Source organism: Callithrix jacchus, chromosome 1 (genome assembly GCF_049354715.1).
Source record: "Callithrix jacchus isolate 240 chromosome 1, calJac240_pri, whole genome shotgun sequence".
NCBI lineage: Eukaryota > Metazoa > Chordata > Mammalia > Primates > Cebidae > Callithrix > Callithrix jacchus.
This window is the reverse complement of record NC_133502.1, coordinates 156,007,066-156,025,043: the sequence shown is the minus strand read 5'-3', so window position 1 is coordinate 156,025,043 and position 17,978 is coordinate 156,007,066. Positions and strand designations below refer to the sequence as shown.

General features: G+C 43.9%; 1 long non-coding RNA gene and 1 other non-coding gene across 2 annotated transcripts in view; one reads left to right on the top strand and one right to left on the bottom strand.

Annotated features, from left to right (window-relative positions):
• Positions 1–17,978, bottom strand: part of LOC128932567 (uncharacterized) — a 220,879-nt gene that overhangs the window by 150,017 nt on the left and 52,884 nt on the right. The window lies entirely within an intron of this gene.
• On the top strand, positions 2,085–2,186 carry LOC118148306 (U6 spliceosomal RNA). The gene has a single exon (XR_004735072.1). It is a non-coding gene; the product is annotated as a U6 spliceosomal RNA (small nuclear RNA).

The following is a 17,978-nucleotide window of genomic DNA, read 5'->3' as shown; positions in this document are numbered from 1 at the left end:
ATAAGATGCAAGACCCCTGAGGCCCAGGACCTCAGGCAGGTGCTCCACTTGCCTGGGTGGTACTACTCCCAGGTAACCATGTGATTATATACTTCATCATTCAACCAGCATTTACTGAGCCCCTACTATGCAGTAGATACTTTATTAGAAGCTGAAGTCACATATTCATAGTTATTTATTACTATGAGTTAACACGTTATCTCTGCCAAGCAGTGAACTTAATAATAACACACTGAGACCTGCACAGTACAGGAGCGTGGCTATCATCTGGCCCATCAGGAAACTGAGCCAGAGAGGGGCTGTCATACATTCCATGAGCATCTAACCACGTGCCTACTCCTGGGTGTGGTGAGAAATACAGCAAAGAGGTTTCTGAAAGAAAGCAAAAGACAATCCATTGATTTCACTTCCAAAAATAAACCAAATCGTGAGGAGAGAAAGAACGATGACTTAAAGCCTATTCTGAGGTTTGCAAATAATGGAAAGAATGACTAAAATCATCCAAATGGCTCCATACTGGGCTTTCAGTAATGGCAGCAGCAAGGCCGGCTGCTCAAGCCTCTTAGAGTAGAGCCGTGGAGAGTGCAGCCACCTGAGGGCCGGAAAGGACAATGGCTTCAGCTTCTCTCCCTGAGCCTCTATTTCCCCATCTGTAGACCAGCCCTCCATGTGCTGATCAGGATCCCCACGTGTTGTTGTGAGATTAAAATGGTATTAGATCATGAACAACATGTATGTGCTTAAAGCACCAGCCCTGGGTTGCTCACTAATATCGAAGAGGCTGAAGGGTTAGTGTGTGGCTTTCCTGACCAAAAAAAAAAAAAAAAGGGTATGAGTTTCTATAATGTGGGTTTTTATGAAAGGAGAGAAAAGCAAGAGAAGAAATACATCTCTCCTCAGACTAACTCTGAAGCTTTCTAGGGTGAACTTCACACTAGCCTTCCTAGTTTTACCCTGTGTTCACTGTGCACTTGTATACACAAACACACACACACACAGCCTGACCCCTGAACATCCCAACCTCTAAGTCACGATTCTCAACCCAGTGCAATTTTGTCCCCTACATTTGGCAGTGTCTGGAGACATTTTAGGTTGTCACCCCTAAGGGGCAGAGAGGGCAGGCAGCTTGTTATTGGCATTAATAGGTAGAGGCCAGGGATGCCACTAAACATCCTATAATGCCCAGGACAGTCCTTACAACAAAGAATTATTCAGCCAAAACACTCAATAGTGGGTTGGAAAACTCCACTCGGAAGCCTTTGTTTATGCTGTCCCTTCTATCAAAAGTGTTCTCTTGTTTGCTCTTCTTATTTAAATCCTGCCAGGTGGTAATCTCAGCATTTTGGGAGGCCAAGGTGGGTGGATCACCTGAAGTCAGGAGTTCAAGACTAGCCTGGCCAACATGGAGAAACCCTGTCTCTACTAAAATTACAAAATTAGCCGAGCATGGTGGTGCATGCCTATAACCCCAGTTACTCCAGAGAGAAAGGAAAGGCACCCTCATATCCTGCTAGAGTACATATAAGCCAACATAACCTTTTTGATAATTTGGCCAGAATTAGCAGAATTATAGACACGCATACCCTTGGAACAAGCCATTTCATTGCTCACACAAAGTCCTATGCACAAGGATGTTTATTGTAGCACTGTCTGTGATAAGAAAAGACTAAACACAATCTAGCTGATCCCTTTAGGAAGGGTCAGTAGCTTTAAATTACAAAGCTTTTATACAAAACAATTATCTGCAAATCCATAAAAAAAGTAAGGTAGTCTTTCAAAGGAGTCGACATAGAAAGATTGCTGAGATACTGTTGAACAAAAACAGCAATGCGCAGGACGGCCTTACTAATATGTAGCATTTGGTGAAAGAGTAAGAGTAAAGAATATTCATAGATATATTATAAATATATACATAGAAAATATCTATAAGCATGTATAAAAAAGTGTTAATGGTGCCTTTGGGGAGAAGAACTTGGTCATGACAATTAGATTTAGTTGTCATTTTATTATCCTTCAGGCTGGATTTTTTAACCATATGCATGCATTTCTTTTTTATTTAGGAAAGATTTCATTAAAAAATTCTTGTGCTTGCTTCAGTTGCACATATATTAAAATGGGAAAAATACAGAGATTAGCAGGCCCCTTCACAAAGAGACATGTGAATTTGTGAAGTGTCCCATATTTTGGGGGCTTAATTCCTGGGTGATGAAGTAATCTATAAAACAAACACTCAGCCGGGCGCAGTGGCTCACGCCTGTAATCCCAGCACTTTGGGAGGCCGAGGCGGGTAGATCACGAGGTCAAACGATCGAGACCATCCTGGTCAACATGGTGAAACCCCGTCTCTACTAAAAATACAAAAATTAGCTGGGCATGGTAGCGCGCGCCTGTAGTCCCAGCTACTAGGGAGGCTGAGGCAGGAGAATTGCTTGAACCCAAGAGGCGGAGGTAGCAGTGAGCCGAGATCGTGGCATTGCACTCCAGTTTGGGTAACAACAGCGAAACTCCATCTAAAAAAAAAAAAAACCCTCATGACATGAGTTTACCTACATAACGAACCCTCACGTGTTCCCCTAAACCTAAAATAAAACTAAAAAAAAAAATAAGAATAAGAATATATCTTTATCACGGCCAGGCATGGTGGCTCAAGCCTGTAATCCCAGCACTTTGGGAGGCCGAGGCGGGTGGATCACGAGGTCAAGAGATAGAGACTATCCTGGTCAACATGGTGAAACCCCGTCTCTACTAAAAATACAAAAAATTAGCTGGGCATGGTGGCGCGTGCTTGTAATCCCAGCTACTCAGGAGGCTGAGGCAGAAGAATTGCCTGAACCCAGGAGGCGGAGGTTGCGGTGAGCCAAGATAGCACCATTCCACTCCAGCCTGGGTAACAAGAGTGAAACTCCGTCTCAAAATATATATATCATCTTTAATTAGGTACGGATTTCTTTAATAGTACACAAAAAAACTAACACTTAAAAAACTGACATATTGTTTTTTGTGAAAATTGAGAACTTCCATAGAAAAAGACCATGAAGGATAAATGGTTAAGCCACATACTGGGAGAAGAGATTCACAGTCGATAAATCCAACAAAAGTCTTGCATTCATAATATATAAAAATAGTCAATATAATTTTTGAAAGCGAGCAAAAGACTTGAACAGACACTTTACAAAAAGGATATTCAAATGGCTAACAATCATATGTAATGATACCCAAAATCATTAGTCACCAGCCGGGCCCAGTGGCTCATGCCTGTAATCCCAGTAATTTGGAAGGCCAAGGCAGGTGGATCACATGAGGTCGGGAGTTTGAGACCAGCCTGACCAACATGGAAAAATCCCATCTCTACTAAGAATACAAAATTAGCCAGGTATGGTGGCACATGCCTATAATCCCAGCTACTCGGGAGGCTGAGGCAGGAGAATTGCTTGAACCCTGGAGGTAGAGGTTGTGGTGAGCCAAGATCATGTCATTGCACTCCTGCCTGAGCAACAAGAGAAAAACTCCTTCTCAAAAAAGAAAAAAAAAGTCATTAGCAAGAAAATGTAAAATAAAAAAACCATGATGGAATCGCTCTCCTCTGCTGTCAGAGTTGCTAAAATTAAGAAGGCTGACTATATTCATTTCTCTTACATTGCTGGTAGAAGAATAAAAAGGTACAACCACTTTGAAAGTTCTTTGTCAAGTGAACCTTACCTCCATAAAACTTCCCTGATTACAGATTTTCCTTCGGATAACCCCTCTAATTTATGTATGTGTTTACTACTGTTTAAAATCTGCTCTAAGTTTCCAAACTTTCATTGTCTCTATTTTATTGGGATATGCTGAGCACCTACTCTAAATCAGACACTTGGAAATCTTACTGGGATTAAAGAGAGAACCTATTTTATAGATCCTTTCCTGCAGGAGCTCATAGACCAAATGGAGTTGGAGATACATATGCAAAGTAAGGAACAGGCTGGGTGTGGTGGCTCATGCCTGTAATCCCAGCAATATGGGAGACTGAGGCAGGGGAATCATGTGAGGTCAGGAGTTTGAGACCAGACTGGCCAACATGGCAAAACCCCATTTCTTCAAAAATTCACTAGGCGTGGTGGTGTGCACCTGTAATCTCAGCTACTCAGGAGGCTGAGGCCAGAGAATCACTTGAACCTGGGAGGCAGAGGCTGCAGTGAGCCAAGATCATACCACTGCACTCCAGCCTGGGCAACAGAGCAAGACTCTCTCTCAAAAAAAAAAAAAAAAACAAAGAGACAAACACCTCTTTAGACTAACCTTCTCTTCCCAACTACCACATTTCAATCCCCATGTCACACTTCTTTCATATTCTCACAGTGCTTGAATCTACAATGACCCAAAGTAGAAACTGAGTAAAACTCTGTTGAGCTGATCCAGTTGATGTATATTCACAGACAGCAAGAAAAAATTGGACTAGCTGAAAAGAATAGATGTTGGTCACTGATGGCTTCAACAAGGCTTAGGATATTCAAAACCTAGTCCCACACTGGCCAAAATTTTATATCTATGAGCTAATCCCATTCTCACAGCGACCTGTGGAGCAGGTGCTAATACTGCCATTTGACAGATGAAAAGCTTCAGATGAAGACACATGATGTTACTTGCCAAGGTCATATGCCCGGGAACTAGCAAGGCGGGGAGCCAAACTCCTGGTCTCTCATTTTAAATTTTGGTTCTTGCTACTACATCACATGCATCAGAAATAGCCTAATACCATTCCAGAGAAGTGTGAATCTAAATTTCTCTCTGGCTTTGGACCCTTACACATGTTTTTCTTCCCCTGAAACACTTATGCAGCCCCATCGTCTATTCTCTCCTCCTGTCCTCCCTTTTCATGGGCAGTACCTCTTTCTCCTTCTTCAAATCTCTGCTTTAATTTTAGTCTTTCTAGCAGGCCTTTTCTGATATCCAGAACAGGTTTTAATGCCACGGCTGTGAGCAACTCAAGCACCTTGTACCTTTTACAACCTATGATGTCATTGTTTAAAGATGACTTCCCCACTAGGCTGTGAGCTGCTGTCTTTCCCGTTCATTGCTGAATTCCCAATGAAGCACATAGTAGTGTTTCATTACATACTAAATGTATGTAATAATTCATTCAATTATGTAATTATTCATTCAATTGCCTTCTATTCATAGAAAGTAAGAGCATTCCTCCAGATCTAAGTTTGATCCTATTTTCCCCAATTCTGTCTCCCAAGCAGCAGTAACCCAAGGTCAAAAAGAGAATGACTATATAGTCAGATGGATTAAGAGGCACAGAGCCTCATCCTATCCTGAGACTTATTTGGTGAGAGCTTTCCTCTCCTTTATGTAACTCAGTCTACCCATTTTACAATACCAGCATCATACTAGTTTGCTTCTGTACTCATACCTGGCACCACTTTGTTCTCTTACTCTCAAAAGACTTGGTCACGCCCACAATTGACCTATGTTAGGAAGTCAGTTTTGCCTAAATCCATCTGCATTCCCAGATATGAGAGGTCGGCTCCTGTGAGGCTGTACGGTTTAGTGGAAACTTCTGTGGCCGGAAGGTGATGCATGGTGATTAAAGTAAAAACTCATGAATGATAAGCAAATGACCACTAACAATCTCCTGTTATGCTTTCTTAGAGTTTTCAGTGGTTCTGAGCTCTTTTCATTTAGTGCTGCCTGATCAGCCACATCAACTTTGGTCCACTTCCTCTTGGAAACCCCAAATGTTGCATGGTGTTGCAGTTCTGAAAAAAGCTCTCTGGGGAAACCAATTTGAATTACATTATTGGCATTCCATTAAAAACCTGCCTCGTAAATAATTAAGGATGCCAGAGGCCATCTGGCCTCACCCCACATGATCACTGTCAGGTGGTCAGGCAATTCATGCTTAACATCCCCTAATTATGGAGATCTCACTGCCGGCAAGACAGCGCATTCCGAATCTCACAGTCTTAATTGGGAGAAAGTTGTTTGTTATTTTAGTAAAAATCTGCCATGTTGCAACTTTCTCCCATCGGGCTAATTCTGTCTTCTTCATAAATGCCTAATCCTCTCCCATATGACAACCATTACATATACTGAAGGATGAAAGAAGTGAATAGAATTGCTACGTATAAATTGAAAACTTTAATACGCGAAAATGATTAACCAAAACAAGCAAATGACCATGAAGAAGTGTAACTGATACACTGGGGGAAAAATGTATGTGTAACATATGTAAGAGATAAAGTGTCATTACGCTTAGAAAAACTTACACAAATTTATTCAACAGAGAAATGGGCAAAAAGTATTAACTACTAATTTATTACGGAATACAATGGTAGGCCAGGCATGGTGGCTCATGCCTGTAATCCCCGCATTTTGGGAGGCCGAGGTGGGTGGATCATTTGAGGTCAGGAGTTCAAACCCAGCCTGGCCAACATGATGAAACCCCGTCTTTACCAAAAGTACAAAAATTACATGGGCATAGTGGCAGGTGCCTGTAATCCCAGCTACTCAGGAGGCTGAGGCAGGAGACTCGCTTGAACCTGGGAGGTGGAGGCTGCAATGAGCTTAGACTGCACCATTGCACTCCAGCCTGGGTGGCAGAACAAGACTCTGTCTCAATAAGTAAGTAAGTAAATAAGTAAATAAATAAATAAATAAATAAATAAAAGAAATACGATGGTACTAAACACATGAAAGAATATTCAAATGCACCAAGTATGATAAAAATGTAAATAAAAAGATCATCACAGTGTGTAAACTGATTTAATCTTTCTGGAGGACAGTTTACTGATATCAAAATTTTAATTATGTAACTATTAAATCCAGAAGTTTTACTTCTAGGAATTTATCCTAAGATAATCAGCCAAATGAACAGTGATATAAATTAAGGATATTGATTTAATTATTTATTTGTAAGAGCAAAAATGAGACGGAGTCTTACTCTGTTCCCCAGGCTGGAGAGCAGTGACATGTTCTTGGCTCACGGCAGCCTCCACTTCCCAGGTTCAAACAATTCTCCTGCCTCAGCCTCCCATGTAGCTGGGATTCCAGATGTGAGCCACACACCTGGGTAATTTTTGCATTTTTAGTAGAGACAGGGTTTTACCATGTTGGCCAGGCTGGTCTCAATCTTCTGACTTTAGGTGATCTGCCTGCCTCAGCCTTCTAAAGTGCTGGAATTACAGGCATGAGCCACCCAACAGTTAAATTTCTATCAATAGGAAATTGGTTATATTTATGGTCAAAACGTGCAATGAAATTCTAAATAGCCATTAAATGTGATAATCTAGTTGACACAGAAATATGTCCATTATAGTGTTGATATTACACCTTCTGTATTTGTCCACTTTCATGCTGCTGATAAAGACATACCCCAGACTGGACTATTTATAAAAGAAAGGTTTAATGAACTTACAGCTCCACATGGATGGGGAGGCCTCACAATCATAGCAGAAGGCAAGGAGGAGCAAGTCACATCTCACATGGATGGCAGTGGGCAAAGAGAGAGCTTGTGCAGGGAAACTCCCATTTTTAAAACCATCAGATCTTGTGAGACTCATTCATTATCACAAGAAGAGCGCAGGAAAGATCTGCCCCCATAATTCAATCACCTCCCATCTGGTTCCTCCCACAACATGTGGGAATTGAGGGAGTTAAAATTCAAGATGATATTTGGGTGAGGACACAACCAAACAGTATCACCTCCTACGTAAAATTACATGTCTGTTGTGTGTCTGTGCATTTGCAGTATGCTGTCTAGAACAATGGTCATCAAGATATCAGTGATATTTCTCGTGTATAATACAATTCAGGATAATTATTTTTTCTTCTTTACCTTTTTTTAGTTGTGCTCACATTTTTGTATTATGTACAATTTTATAATTTCAAAAATAATGAAAATATTTTTACTATAAAACACAAATATAGAAAATTGCTTTTAATGTCCTTTCTGAGTCTTCTCTAAATTAAGGCTTCCTGACACTTTCAAAATTTCTTCAAATGAAATGAACTTGAGTCCTTAAGCATCCTATATTCTGTCTTCAAAAGCACCTACTCTCACCCAAGTAATTTTCATCCCCTTAGAGCACAGTAGCCAGAATGGAACCCAGTGATGTGGATATGGTCTCAGCAGCCCGGAGTAGAAGAGGACACTGACCAAGCAGCCAATAGCGTGACTAGTGTTGATGGCAGCATATCCCACTGCTGATTCTTGTTGAACTTCCTGGTCTTTCTCACACCTGGGTAGTGTTGAAGTCACTGGGTTCCCACGTGTTCCTGCTATTGTTTACTTGAGCCCAGATGCAACCTCTAGATTGGGCTCATCTTTTCAGCCTCTGAAGAGCTTTGTAGAACCTGAGTCTTCCAAACAGCACCTTCACTGCTCCCTTAGACTATCAGAAACTCTAAAATGACACGGTCATTTTCTCCCAAGTTTATCCCAGCTCCTCCTTGCAAGATGAATTTATGTCCATTCCCTTAGTTGCTTCATCTATGTTCTGGGAGACTAAATAATCTATGTTACACACTGAAAGTGTCTATTTTCTCTAATCCATTATTGGTAATAGTATAAGTCAAAACAGAGCTTCTGGAAGGCAACTGGAGGATGTTTATAAGAATGTTCAATGTGACAATCTTTAACACCAAAATTACCCTTCTCTCTATATACTTTTTGTGCGCTGTTTTTTTTGTTTTTTTTTTTTTGAGACGGAGTTTTACTCTTGTTACCCAGGCTGGAGTGCAATGGCGTGATCTCGGCTCACCACAACCTCCGCCTCCTGGGTTCAGGCAATTTTCCTGCCTCAGCCTCCTGAGTAGCTGGGATTACAGGCACGCGCCACCATGCCCAGCTAATTTTTTGTATTTTTAGTAGAGACGGGTTTCACCATGTTGACCAGGATGGTCTTGATCGCTTGACCTCGTAATCCACCCACCTCGGCCTCCCAAAATGCTGGGATTACAGGCGTGAGCCACCGCACCGGCCGTGCACTGTTTTATATAATTTGACTTTCAGGATGATTTCATAGGAGGTGGTGGGCTGTATTTGACTCATGGGCAATAGTTTGCCAACCCCTGTTCTACACCTATATCATGTGCATTTTTGTTTTCCTACTTGCTGCTTGCCATCTGTTGCATATACCTTGCATCAGTTAGTTTTTGCTGTATAACAAATAAAAAAACTTAGCAGTTCAACACAACTCTTTATTATGATTCTAAGGGTCAACAGTTTGAGTGGGGATCAGCTGGGACAGGTCATATACTCCATGTGGAATCAGCTGGGCCCCTCATTTGCCTGAGATCTCTTGGTCCTAGGCAGCCTCAGACATCTTGCTGACTTTCAGCAGGCTGACGGAAGAAACTGGGATATGTGTCTCTTGTCAACCAGCAGGCTGCCCAGGGCTTATTTACTTGCTGGTGGTTGCAGTGTAAGCAAGGGCATCAGGAGAGGGCCATCCCCCACCTGAAACCCTTTTTAAGCCTCTGACTGCATCACATTTGCTACTCTCTTACCAAATAAGTCTCATGTGGGAATCATGGCCAAGGCAAGATTGTAGAGCTGGAGAAATAGATGCCACCTCCTGATGAGAGGATTTGCAATTGCATCGCACACAGATATACATACAGGGTGGGGAATAATTTGTGACCATTTTTGCAATCTGACCAATTCCATCAACAATCTCGCCTCAGGTCCTATCTCCTTCCAGGAGCTCTTTCAGGCATCTCCTGCTCAGACAAGTGGCTAGCCTGCACAGAGGTCTGTTCTCCCTCTCCTTGAGATGCTCTTTAATCAATATCATCCAAGGATCAGAGAGAACTAGCTAATGAGATTATGGAGTCACAAATGACAAATATTTTCGAGCGAGAATCTCTGGATAAAGAAAAATAGACCAGGAGCAGTGGCTCATGTCTGTAATCCCAACACATTGCGGGGGCTGAGACAGGCAGATCACTTGAGACTAGATCACTTTTTGGCCAAGAAGCACTAACCTCAATGCATCTTTTCCAGATACAGAACCATAATTCTTTTTCTCACCTGCAGTCAATTATTTCCTAACCAGAAAAAGTAATTTGAGCAGCTCAAAGTCTAAATATTTCTCCATTCTCTGATTTCCCTCTTCAAAACCTGTATTTAAATTATTAGCCGCATTACCTCCCATTCACCGAATTTTCCCTGCTCTCCATGTGCTCATTTTCAGGCTTTTGAAAAATGAAGATTCTAAAGCTGTGACAGTTCCCATGGTAACACATTGGTTTCTTTGAACCTCTTTACTCTCAAATGCCGAGGGAACCACCCAGTCAGCTGAGTCTCCTTATAAGCCTGTCTGTGAAGAGGGATCACGTCTGCTTCGCTCACCCTCCTTCCAAAATTATCCTTCTCAATACATATTTTTATGCACTCCCCTTCCCCCAACAGCATATATGACACCATTGGCAGTCTTTAAAAGAAAAGACAGGATGGGCTCGGTGGCTCACGCCTGTAATCCCAGCACTTGGGAGGCCAAGGTGGGTGAATCATGAGGTCAGGAGTTTGAGACCAGCCTGGCCAACAGAGTGAAACCCCCTTTCTACTAAAAATACAAAAATTAGCTGAGTGTGGTGGCACGTGCCTGTAGTCCTAGCTACTCAGGAGGCTGAGGCAGGAGAATCGCATGTACCCAGGAGGCAGAGGTTGCAATGAGCCAAGACCATGCCATTGCACTCCTGCCTGGGTGACAGAGTGAGACTCCATCTCCAAACAAACAAATAAATAAATAAAATTTAAAAGAAAAGAAAAGACAAAGCCGGGCACAATGGCTCACGCCTGTAATCCCAGCAATTTGGGATGCCAAGGCGGGCAGATCACCTGAGGTCAGGAGTTCAAGACCAGCCTGACCAACATTTGAAACCCCATCTCTACTAAAAATACAAAATTATCCAGGAGTGGTGGTACATGCCTGTAATCCCAGCTACTCGGGAGGCTGAGGTAGGAGAATTGCTTGAACTCAGGAGGCGGAGGTGGCAGTGAGCTGAGATCGGGCCATTGCACTCCAGCCTGGGCAACAAGGTCGAGATTCCGTCTCAAAAAAAAAAGAAAAGAAAAGACAAATCTTGTTCAATAACCATCATTGATAGAGATATTGATGGACAGCTGAGGTGTGAGGAAAGCACTACATGTAGAGCCGGAAGGTCCAACCAGGTTCAGATCCAGAACCCACTGCCATCCATGAAAGCAAACAGAATAATATAGAGTACAAAGGGAGTGCTCAATAAATGTTTATTCATTCCAGTTTACCCGCCATTGTATGCAAAGCACTGTAGAAGGGGCCGCACGGGGTTCAGAGATCAGTGAGACCCAGCAGGGAGCTCATGGTATGGTGGTGAGTGAAAGCTCACAGCCCTATTTTAATTCTCAAATAAAACAATGAAATACAAAGAAAGAAACTCTTAAACATGCGTCAACTTCTGAGCTTAATAAGGAGAAAATGCATAATGACAATGATTTCAGATTCATTTGTCATCCAGACCATCCCCAACCTTAGCCCCCACCAAGTCCTGACTTGATTCCGATGGAATAAATGCTCCCATGTCAGTCCACTGGGAGTATGACTTTCCTGCATTTCATCCTTGATAGGCAATATCTCAAAAAGGGCTTGGAAAGTTTAGCTCCTCCAAGGACCAGAGAGCTGTCACAAATGACAGCTACTTTTGCGAGAGAATCTCTGGATAAGGAAAAACAGGCCCAGTGTGGTCTCACATCTGTAATCACAGCACTTTGGGGGGCCGAGGTGGGCAGATCACTTGAGGCCAGGAGTTCAAGACCAGCTTGGCTAACATGGCAAAACTCCATCTCTACTATAAGTACAAAACCTAGCTGGGCATGGTGGTGCACTCCTGTAATCCCAGCTACTGGGAGGCTGAGGCACGAGAATCGCTGGAACCAGGAGGCAGAGGTTTCAGTGAGCCAAAACCACACACCTGCACTCCAGCCTGGGCAACAGGGCAAGACTCTGTCTCAAAAAAACAAACAAAAAAAAGGTGGAGAAAGCAAAGGGGACTATCTTATTACAAGAAATACAGGCAATTTCATTTTGGCTAATATCACTTGCTTATTTTCATTTCTAAAAAAATGACAGGCCAGACATGGTGGCTCACGCCTGTAATCCCAGCACTTTGGGAGGCCAAGGCAGGTGGATCACCTGAGGTCAGGAGTTTGAGACCAGCCTGGTCAACCTGGAGAAACCCCATCTCTAATAATATTACAAAATTAGCCAGGCGTGGTGGCACATGCCTGTAATCCCAGTTACTCGGGAGACTGAGGCAGAAGAATTGCTTGAACCCAGGAGGCGGAGGTTGTAGTGAGCCGAGATCGCACCATTGCACTCCAGCCTGGGTAACAAGAGCAAAACTCCGTCTTAATAAAGACAAAAAAATGACAAAGAAAATTAAAAACAAAGGGTCAGTTTAAATTAGAGCCAATGGTAAACCCAACCTGTTATTTGGGTGATTATGAGCAAATTAAAAAATTAAACTCGTGCCAGGCGCGGTGGCTCAAGCCTGTAATCCCAGCACTTTGGGAGGCCGAGGAAGGTGGATCACGAGGTCAAGAGATGGAGACCATCCTGGTCAACATGGTGAAACCCCGTCTCAACAAAAAATACCAAAAAAAATTAGCTGGGCATGGTGGCGCATGCCTGTAATCCCAGCTACTCAGAAGGCTGAGACAGGAGAATTGCCTGAACCCAGGAGGCGGAGGCTGCGGTGAGCCGAGATTGCGCCATTGCACTCCAGCCTGGGTAACAAGAGCGAAACTCCGTCTCAAAAAAAAAAAAAAAAATTAAATTCTCTGAACTTGGAATGTTTATCTATAAAATATAGACAATTGTGCTTATAACCTCTGATAATATCAATACTTAGTCAAGAACACTCCAAAAATAAGCAAATAAATGACAAATGTACTCTCCTACTTGGTCCATAGTATCCCCAAAGCGGTCTTTAGGAGAAAGAGAGGATGAATTCTGCACCTAAGATGAGTCAGGTGCTTTCCATGGAACAATCCCAATTCTCAAACATATTCATCTTCAGTTTTCCAGACAAGGAACATGAGAGTCAGAGAAGTCAGGCCACTGAACAGCGGTACTAAGTGGCAGGGCTTCCTGACTCCAAAGCTAATGCTCTAAGTCACTGCCCAAATAGTGCTAACTATAGCACAGGCTAAAACAGAGTACAGCTCTGGTGCCCCATGGGGAATGTTTATCCTGCAGGGACACCTGGATTAGAGGTTGGCTGGCTGTCTCCAGAGAAGGGAATCTGGCATGGCTAGTGGATGCGCCTGGCAGGCACCCTGGGGAGCTGTGTTCAGTCTGGCCTCAGGCAGTCTGCACCAATGAGCAGGAAGAGGGTGTAGCACAGGCTCTAATGAAGTCCACAGATGCTGGAGGCGTATTGTAAACACCAGTGGGCGTGAGTGACCAGGAGGGTGGTGGAACAAGTAGGCTGCGCTGGCAGCTCAGAGTGGGTAGAAATATGGGCAAGAAGTAATGAAAGAGAAACTCCATCCACTGGGCTTGTTTGCAAACACAGCAACCCAGAAACTCTCTGAACAAGAAGCAAGGGTCTGTAGAGGCACGTGTGGGCCTGAAGCCAGAGGGAGAAAACCCGGAAAACAAAGATGAGGCAGAAACTTAGGGCTCAGAACTACGAGCCTCCATCCACCAGCGAGTGTTTACTGAGCACCTCTGGGTACAAGACTGCAGTGAGAGTCAGAGGCTAAGACTCGGTCCTTGCCAGCCACATAACAGTATTCTTAACATTAACTAATTCCAATCCTGATTCCCCTGCATACTGGCTGGATGACTTAGCTAGTCACTAGTATCTTAAAACTTTACTTTTCCCATCTGTAAAATGGGTACAATAATTAATATCTCCCACATAGAGCCTTTGTGAAGATTCAATGATAAATGGTTCTTAAAAAAACTAAAACAGGCCGGGCGCGGTGGCTCATGCCTCTAATCCCAGCACTTTGGGAGGCCAAGGTGGGTGGATCATGAGGTCAAGATCGAGACCATCCTGGTCAACAAGGTGAAACCCCGTCTCTACTAAAAATATAAAAATTAGCTGGCTCTGGTGGTGCGCGCCTGTAGTCCCAGCTACTCGACAGGCTGAGGCAGGAGAATTGCTTGAACCCAGAAGGCGGAGGTTGCGGTGAGCTGAGATCATGTCATTGTACTCCAGTCTGGGTAACAAGAGCAAAACTCCATCTCAAAAAAAAAAGAAAAAAAAAACTAAAACAACCAAAAAAAAGACTGGGCATAATGCCCAAGCTAAATCCTGAATCAAGGGTGGCTGCTCATGTTATTATTATTAAGCCTCTCTTACATGCCCAGACACTAGATTTGATATTGTCCAGATACTGGCAGGAAGCAGATGACATACTCATCTGGGATACTTAGAATAAATTATATTAAAGGGACTATTCGTCAAGGTCTGGATAGGATTGCATGGAATAACAATGGATTTTGAGACACTCCAGGACTAAGAAGGCTGAGGCCCTAATTCCTCCTCAACCCCACGCCTGGGTAAGACCTGGAGCCCAAGGAGATTGGTGGCTGCCACTGGGAGCTGGAGCTGGATCATGGCAGGTGAGATGTGTCATTGGTCAGAACAAGCTGAAGGAAGGGAGCCATGAAGGGAGCCTCCTTCTCCTCCCACATACCCCCGGTATTCCGCCGCTACTCCCACTAGCTAAGTTTCAGGGGAAGGCTGAGGCAAAGGAGTGCTGTCACAGTCGACCAGGCACCAGCAGAGAAGGGCAGGGAAGGGTAGAACATGTGTGTGGGGATCGGAAATGAACAGGACAACTGATGATGCTCCAAAACTTGTTTACTGGTCTCATTAACCCCATGGAAGTTTATGGCATGTCTTCCTTTTTCTGATAATGAAATTTGGCTCAGAGAGGTACAGCACTTGGATGCCCAGCTGAAAAAGTGAGGAGCCTCTGTTAGAATCCAAATCCAATTCACCACACCCTGATTGTGCCAGTGTTGACAGAATGGACTGGGAGGGCCCTTGTTGTCCACAGGAATTTGGTGAGAGAGTTTTCTCCATAAAACAAAAGGTTGCATAGAATTCTAAATTATTTTGGACAGGCCAAGCCTATTGGCTCAAGCTTATAATTCCAGCACTTTGGTATTGGCTCAAGTTTGTAATCCCAGCACTTTGGTAATCCAAGGTGGGAAGATCACTTCAGGCCAAGAGTTTGAGAGCAGCCTGGGCACATAGCAAGAACCCAGTCTATACCAAAAAAAATAAAATAAATTTAAAAAACTTATTTTCAGCAAAGGGGTGGTCTATAAAAACAAGAAGAATAAGGAAAACAGAGCCTACATGCCCATTTGGGTTAAGAGTTAATTTATCCCTAGGCTGGGCGTGGTGGCTTACGCCTGTAATCCAAGCAATTTGGAGGCCAAGGCGAGCAGATCACCTGAGGTCAGGAGTTCAAGACCAGCCTGACCAACATGGTGAAACCCCGTCTTTAAAAAAAAAAAAAAAAAATGTATCCCTTCAATAGACATCTTGATGCTTCTGGCCTTTACTGGGAGACAAAGGTAACAGCTCGAAGGCATAGCTTTCACTTACATGAGCACTTCTAAGCATGTTATATGTATTTACACATTTTAATAATAGATTGGATTCACTTAATCATCATTAAATCCTTTAATCAAAACATGGGGTGCTAGTCTTTAAAACTCACACAGTCTCATGTAAGAGGGCTAGGTACAGATGATTTCAGCTATGTGATAGTTGCTAAGACACAGAGGCCACAAGATGTTTCGGGGCAGAGAGAAGATTTAGCAACCCCATGGTGTGCTGGAGGTGGCATTTACTTGCTTCCCAGAGCTGACTGTGTATTTTTTCCTAAGCATTAAGCAACAACTTCACTTTGCTAACTTGATATTGGACTGGTGGGGGTCATTGGCCAACACCATAAATAAGGCTTTTATTTTATTTAGTTTTTGGAGAGATAATGATTGTTTAACATTTACCAGCACACCATGGCCAGAAGGCTTCCTGGAGGAGGAAGTATTTGAGGTAGACTTATTTATAAGGAGATTGCAAGGTGTCCCAATGTCCTATCCATCCAATTCCTTTGCATACTCCCTTGCTCCAGCCTCATTGAGGTAATCAGTGTGCTCCTGTCCTCTCACCCCTAACTCCCTTATACAATTCTTTCCTTGCCTAGGTGATCCTTTTCCTCTTATCCACCAGAGAAACTCTTACTTCTGAATAGGCTGTCTGAAAACTTTTCTGTGCAAATTCCGGCCCAGGACCCTGACACCAGCTGAATGAGTTTGGGCTGTGCTTGACATCTCTAAGCGTTGTCTTTTCAGGCTGTGTCCATAGACTGCAGGATGGGGACCATGTGAATGGCCCCACCTGCTCCACAGGGTTGCTGTTGGAATGAAATGGATGGTCCAAGAGCCACACCGGAGAGGCGAGCACCAACGAAGGCATGAGAGCAAACACTGGACGTCAGACCTGGAGGCTCCCTCCGAAACCACCGAAGCCAGTCTTCTCGGCTTACAAATGAGAAAACTGAGGCACATTCAGCTAGTGTGCTTTTTGGCTAGATTACTGAGGGGAGAGGAAGAACATGATCCCATGAGTGTCCCAGACGATCTGTCTTATTTGCCTACCACGGACCTGTGGGCACCACCAGGCCAGACCTCCTAGGAATGAGATTCTGGAATCAGTACAGAGGTAACAACTGCTCATCACTTTGTAGGCAGTGGGCCAGTAAGAGAAGGGTTATTTCTTGGGGGAAAAAGGGAGGTGGGCTGGGGCTATGCAGAGACCCCCATCGGGGTGGGAACATGGACGGTGCTCTTGTGTGACGGTGTGGCTTATGTGGTCTTACCCCTACTTCTTCTGCTCCAGTAGAGAGAAGAAGGAGGGGAGGCAGAGAGGGAGGTTAAGAAAAAGGGGGGGCCATGCCACACTACAAGAGCCAGTCCAAGAGGAAAGCTGGAGCCCAGGGGGCTTACTTGGAGATGGCTCTGCAGGCAGCTGTGTGTTGAGCCCAGATGAGATGAGGCATTGCTAGTCACACGGGTGACACTGATGTGAGGCTCAGGTCAAGGCCAGATTAAGTCTTGGAGGGCAGGTCAAGGGGAGGGGTCCTGGAGCATGTGGGCACCAGTGGGACAAGACACCACTGGGGACCAAAGACAAGAGATAGATCCTAGGGGCTGAAGAGCAAAGGACACTGCCAAGGTCCTGGGGAAAGATATGGAGGGGCCGGAGCTGCAGTTCTCGTCATTCTTCCCATAGGAGTTCTGGGAAAGATTTGCTTATGTTTTTCATCATTTTTTAATTATAAAAGTAATGTGTCAATAATCTCAATTCAAACACTCAAACATTACATACAAAGTAGAAACCTCCCTTGAGACCCACCCATCCCACCATTCTCCTGATTCTGATACAAATCCCTCCAAGCCTTCGGCTATGAGTTTATACCCATATTTGTTCATGGGAGAAGTATGTGATTCTGTGTGTGTGTGTGTGTGTGTGTGTGCGCGCGCACGCGCGCGCGCGCATGCTTTTGTTTTTGGTTGTTTTTTGTTTTTTTTGAGACAGAGTCTCACTCTGTTGCCCAGGCTAAAGTGCAGTGGCACAATCTTGGCTCACTGCAGCCTCCACCTCCCAGGCTTAAGTGATTCTCCCACTTCAGCCCCCCAAGTAGCTGGAATTACAGGCGTTTGCCATCACCCCCCGCTAATTTTTGTATTTTTAGTAGAGACGGGGTTTTGCCATGTTGGCCAGACTGTTCTGAAAGTCCTGACCTCAGGTGATCCACCCACTTCAGCCTCCCAAAGTGCTGGGATTACAAGTATGGGCCGCTGTGCCCAGTCTGTTTTTATATTAAAGGGATCAACTCTACGTGCTCTCCTGAGTCTTACTGCCTGCAGCCACTCACTTACTCACCTTACTCACTGCACATACAGACCCAGAACTACAGC